This window comes from Elephantulus edwardii, unplaced genomic scaffold, assembly GCF_000299155.1.
Source record: "Elephantulus edwardii isolate Elephantulus edwardi_28Jun2011 unplaced genomic scaffold, EleEdw1.0 scaffold00023, whole genome shotgun sequence".
Lineage (NCBI taxonomy): Eukaryota > Metazoa > Chordata > Mammalia > Macroscelidea > Macroscelididae > Elephantulus > Elephantulus edwardii.
This window is the reverse complement of record NW_006399773.1, coordinates 11,771,630-11,777,763: the sequence shown is the minus strand read 5'-3', so window position 1 is coordinate 11,777,763 and position 6,134 is coordinate 11,771,630. Positions and strand designations below refer to the sequence as shown.

Here is a 6,134-nt window from a genome sequence, read left to right as displayed (position 1 = left end):
ATGGGTGTGCATATATCTGCTTGGATGGCATACATGGTCTCTCTGGGGTATATTCCCAGTAATGGGATTGCTGGGTCAAATGGTATCTCTATTTGCAATTTTTTGAGAAAGCGCCACACCGCCTTCCACAATTATTATTAATTTTAATGAAAATTTAGAGTTTGGACTTCGATTCATTCATTCATTTGTTGCACTTGTCTCCCTGACCACCCCTCCCCCGTTCGCTCTTCTCCTTGAAAAGTTAAAAAAAAAAATTGGATCCAAAATATGAGGTCCAATTTTATTTTTTTAAAATTTTTTTTTTTTTTTTACTTTTCAAAGAGAAGAGCGAATGGGGGCAGGGGTGGTCAGGGAGAAAAGTGCAAAAATGAATGAATGAATCAAAGTCCAAACTCTGTAAATTTTCATTAAAATTAATAATAATAAAAATTTCCTCTCATGTAAAAAACAAAAACCAAAAAAGCATTCATTCCTTTTCTTCTCTATGGTTTTGCATTTTAATAGTACCATTCTACTAAATGTCCAGAGGACTAAGGGATGTGCTTACTGCACATTTGAACATTTCTTCGTGTGTCTGTTGGCCATCATATGATGTCTTCTTTGTGAAAAATCTTTGCAAGTCTTTTGCCCATTTTATTGGGTTATCAGTTATTTCCTTGTGGAGGCTCGGTACTGTTCCATAAACTTTCATTAAGAGACTCTTGTCTGAGATGTCATTGAGAAATGTTTTTTGCTAATATTGTAGGTTTTCTTTTCACCCTGTTGAAAAAAAATGTTTGATGTACACAGGGACTTAATCTTTAGAAGATCCCATTTACCTATGTTATCCTCCCTTGGCTGAACATTTCTGGTTATATTTGCCTGTTTATTGATAGACTAGGACTTGTAAGTTTGGTCCTGCTTTGTCTGTTATGATTTTCATGATTTTGAGCTAGATTTAAACGTCAAGATTTTCAACCTAGAGTTGATTTTCATGTGTGGTATGAGATGTGGATCCTGCTTCAGCTTTCTGCAGGTAGAAGATCAATTGTGTCAACACCATTTGTTGAAAAGGTTGTTGTATCTCCATTTGATAGGTTTTGTTTCCTTGTTGAATAGTATTTAATCATAGCTTGTTGTTAAGTGTTGTCGAGTCCTTTGCAACTCATAGTGAGTCTGTGTGCAACAGCTCTGAATCCTGCTCTATCCTGAGCCAACCTCATCATCTCTGACACACCCACCCCCATAAACCCAGGCACTGAGTCAATCCATCTCATCTAGGGTCTTCGTCTACTATGCTGTCCCTCCACCCTCCCAAGCATGATGTCCCTCTTCAAGGACTGGAAACTCCTTGAATCATGCCCAAAATATATCAAACAGAGCTTCAGAATCCTTGCTTCTAAGGAGCAGTCTTGGTTCACCTTCTCCAGGGCAAACTTGTTTGTTCTCCTACCAGTCTATGGTTTATTGAATACTCTTCTCTAGCACAACAACTGTAAGGCATCAATTCTTTGTCTATCATTCCTAGTCATTGCCCAGCTTTCTGATGCATAGAAAGTATTTGGGAAGATGATGCCCTGGATAAGGCACACCTTAGTCTCCAGACTGACATCATTGCTCTTCAATACTCTGGTAAGGTCCCTGACAACAGATTTTCCCAATACTATTTGTCTTCTGATTTTCTAGCTGCTGCTACCAAGAGTGTTGATTGTGTAACCAAGAAAACTGAAGCTGTTAATAATTCAATAACTTCACCATCTATCATGATATTACCAATCAACCCTGAGGTGAGAATCTGCTTTTTTTAATAATGAGCCTCAATCCATATTGAAGTCTGTAGTCCTTGACCGTCTGCAGCAAATGTCTCAATCAGGTCCTCCTCAGTTTTGTCAAGCATGATTGTGTCATCTGTATAACACAGGTTGTTGATGAGACTTCCTATAGATGAGTTAATTTTTTTTAAACTTTTTTATTCTATTCCATTGGTCCGTGTGTCTGTAATTGTACCAGTCTCATACTGTTTTGGTTTTTACAGCTGTTTAGTAGATTTTGGAATCATAAAGTATTATGCCTACCTCTTCATTTTTGTTTTTTAGAAGTGCTTTGTTCACTTGAGTTCTCTTTCCTTAAAAAACAAAACAAAACAAAACAAAACAAAACAAAAAAACAAACAAAAAAACCCACAAAAAAACCCAAGAAAACAAAACCAAAACACCTTATCAATAGTCTATCTCTTTGAAAATGATTTTGGCATCTATTGGTTTGTTGTTTGTTTTTTTTAAGCTCAAACTGTTTATTAAATGATTAATAATTACAAATTCAAGAATTAAAAAGCTAAAAAAATTAAAAATTTAAATATTAAAAAGCTTAAAAGTTTCTGGAGGAACATACAGAAAAATATAGAGTTTGAAATCTATCTTAGAATCACATTAAACACAGCTTTATTTTGGTAGGATTGTAATTTTCATTACACTGAATCTTCCTATTCATGAACAGGGAAGATTTTTTCCATTTAGTTGGGTCTCTTATTTTTCTTGCAGTTGTGTTTTGTAGTTTTCCTTATAAAACTTGTGTGTTTCTAATTAGGTTTATTCAAAATCACTAGCAAGAATACAGATGCAAATCAAAATGACAATGAGACACTAACATCCTAGTAGCAGTGGCAAAGTTTAACAGGACATCAAACAATAAATATTGGAAAGGATGTAGAGAGATTGGAGCCTTCACACACTGCTGGTATTATTGTAGAGTGGTGCAACCACTCTGGAAAACAGTGTTGCATTTCCTCATAAAACTGAATGTAGAAATCTCATATGATACAGCTATTCTACTGCTAGGTACATGTTGCTGTTGTTGTTATGTACTGTCAAGTCGCTTGCAACTCATAGTGACCCCTATGTACAGCAGCCCTAAGCTCTACTCTGTCCTGTGCCAATCGCACTGTCTCTGACACTCCCATCCCAATTATCCCAGTCACTGAATGAATCCACCTCATAGAGGGTCTTCCCCTCCTGTGCCGTCCCTCCACCCTCCCAAGCATGATTCTTCAAGGACCGGTCTCTCCTTACCACATGTCCAAAGTATGCTAGATGGAGCCTCAGAATCCTTGCTTCCAAGGAGCCACCGGGGTTAACCCTTTCCAGAATGAATATGTTTATTTTCCTAGAAGTCCATGGTATTCTCAATACTCTTCTCTAGAACCACAGTTCAAAGGCATCAATTCTTCTGCTATTCTCCTTGGTCATTGCCCAACTCTCTGGTGCATGACAAGTGATTGCAAAGACCATGGCCTGTATCAGACGCACCTTAGTCTCCAGAGAGACACCATTGCTCTTCAGTAGTTTGGAGAGGTCCCTAACAGCCGACTTTCCCATGGCAATATGCCGTTTAATTTCTTGGCTACTGGTGCCAAGAGTGTTGACTGTGGAGCCAAGCAAACTGAAGCTGTGAACAATTTCAACATCTTCACCATCCATCCTGATGCTGCCAATTGGCTCAGTGGTGAGAATCTTTGTCTTGACATTGAGCCTCAATCCATATTGGAGGCTGCAGTCCTTGACCCCCTGCAGTAACCGCTTCAGGTCCTTCTCAGTTTCAGCAAGCAGGGTTGTGTCATCTGCTAAACGCAGATTGTTGATAGATCTTCCACCAGTCTTGACCCCACATTTCTCCTCATAGAGCCCAGCCTCCCAGATAATCTGTTTTGCATACAGGTTGAAAATATATGGAGAAGGACACATCCTTGGTGTACACGCTTCCCAATTTTGAACCATGCAGTTTTCCCTTGCTCTGTTCTGACTATTGCCTCTTGGTCCAAGTATAGTTTTCGCATTAGCATGATCCAGTGTTCTGGGATTCTCATTCTTCGCAGAGTCAGCCACAATTTGTTATGATCCACACAGTCAAACCCCTTTGCATAATCAATGAAACACAGATATACATTCTTTCGGTACTCCCTGCTTTCAGATAGATCCATCTAACATCAGCTACAATATCGCTAGTACCACGGCCCCTTCTAAACCCAGCCTGGATTTCTGGAAGTTCTCTGCTGATTGTCTGTTCCAGTCGTTTTTGGATAATCTTCAGTAGAATCTTGCTTGCATGTGAAATCAATGATATTGTTCTGTAGTTTCCACACTCAGTTGCGTCACCCTCCTTTGGAATGGGAACAAATATTGATCTCTTCCAGTCAGTTTGGCCAAGTGGTTGTTCTCCAGATTTCTTGGCACAATTTGGTGAGCACATCCAGGGCAGCATCTGTTAGTTGAACTATGTCAATTGATATACCGTTTATTCCGGGGGCCTTATGTTTTGCTATTTCCTTCAAAGCAGCTTGAACTGCTTCCTTCATCACCATAGGCTCTTGCTCATATGTCGTTTCATGAAATTCTTCTGTGTCTGTCAATTCCTTTCAATACAATGACTCAGTATATTCCTTCCATCGTCTTTTAATACTTCCGGGATCATTTAATATTCTGCCTAAAGCATCCTTCATTATAGCAACTCTGTTTGAATTTGTTCTTCAGTTCCTTGAGCTTAAGAAATGCTGAGCACATTCAGCCCTGGCAGAGGGAGAACCAGTTGTTCCTTCACAGGACATTGGGCCGCTGTTGCTATCAAGCTGCAAGCTCTACAGCTAGCTAGGATTGATACGTCAGCTTGTTCCCTTGTCAAAAGTTTAACTCTGAAGTTTGCCTCACATCCTGGTGTTTTCTTGGACAGACCAGGCTTCAGGATTATGTCTGGTCAGAAAGAACTAAGACCTTGGTGGCAGATAGATGTCCAGTCTCACTCCTAAGCTCTGCCTGCTTTGCTGGGCTGAAGACACCAATGATCTTTCTTTTGTTACCACAGCTCCTTCTAGTGGTACAGCAGCCTCACCCCATCCTCTCAGCTCCATCTAGGGGTGCTCAGGTGCTGGGTTGGCCTTCTTTTGGAGTAGGGGCATTTTGGGCTAGACATAGCCATCTACGATCTTTGGGATCTGAGTTCGGCTGAAACATCACATTATTGCTTTGTTTCAGGCGGGGCACTGTCAGGTGCCTACTGCTTGACCTCCATTTAAATGAGGGACTTCCAGACAGATAGCACGGCTCTTTTCAGTTTATTGCACGAAAGTGTTACACTAGACCAAGTTAAAAGTGGACCCCAAATGGTTACATTATACAAGCTGTGAAGTTTTAAACTTGTGACAAGGGACAGAAGGGAAATTTTCTACTCATTGCAAGGACATCCCCACTTAAGCTTCAGTGAGCCACAAGCACTTAAAACCCATGAACCTTCAGCTGGTCGTCCTTAGCCAGTCCAGTTTCTACAAGGAACTGGCATATGTTCTTGCGTTGGTCACCCTGTAGCTGAATTACTTCTCCATATTCTAGATGCTCAATTACAGCACCATTGCAGGCAAACTTCTTAAACACCTTCACTAGTTTCTCTTTATCGTAATCATCAGCAATCCCTTGGACAGTTGTAAGGGTCTTCCTGCCGTTTCTCTGTTCAATTCTTATATGGATTTAATCCTCAGTCCCAGCAGGAAGCAGGTCATCACCCTTACTTGCATCAGCAAAGGGGTCGAAAGAGTGGAGGTTCTGGATAGCGGACATACGATATGATTCCTTTTCCTCGGTGGAAACGGCCTGTGGAAGGCGGTGGCGGGAGAAGGCGGGCAGGGGGGGACGGAGCGTTGGGAAGAGAGGGGGCTCAAGGGGGAGGCAGCTGAGTCCTCGGCGGCGGCTCAGTGATTGGGGCTTAACCAATATTCTATGTAACATAGAAATCTAGAATTGAACATTGAATAGGTATAATAGACTGGAATATTGTTTCACTAGGTCAGAAAACAAAGAAACATAATTGTTCTTAAATGAATTATATAGATTTGAAACATCACACAAATAGCACATTATAGAATAGAACTCTTCTCATGTTTATTAGCATTTTTTTTAATTCTTCATTCTGTACCCAGCATCCTGAATTTCTGAAATTATGTTTCCTTTGTTATAAATTGTTCCATTTTATCTTAATTCTGCTCATCTTTTCTTGTCTGCAGAGTATACAGCAAGTTTAGAATTATGTTTAATAACTCTATTGACTTGTGAAAAGGACCATTATTGAATGAAGAATAAAATGATGTAGTTTTGAAATCACCCTGCATACAG

At 40.0% G+C, this 6,134-nt stretch overlaps 1 pseudogene; it reads right to left on the bottom strand.

Annotated features, from left to right (window-relative positions):
• Positions 1–5,243: 5,243 nt before the first annotated feature.
• Positions 5,244–5,582, bottom strand: LOC102856936 (annotated as a pseudogene).
• Between the last annotated feature and the right edge of the window lie 552 nt (positions 5,583–6,134).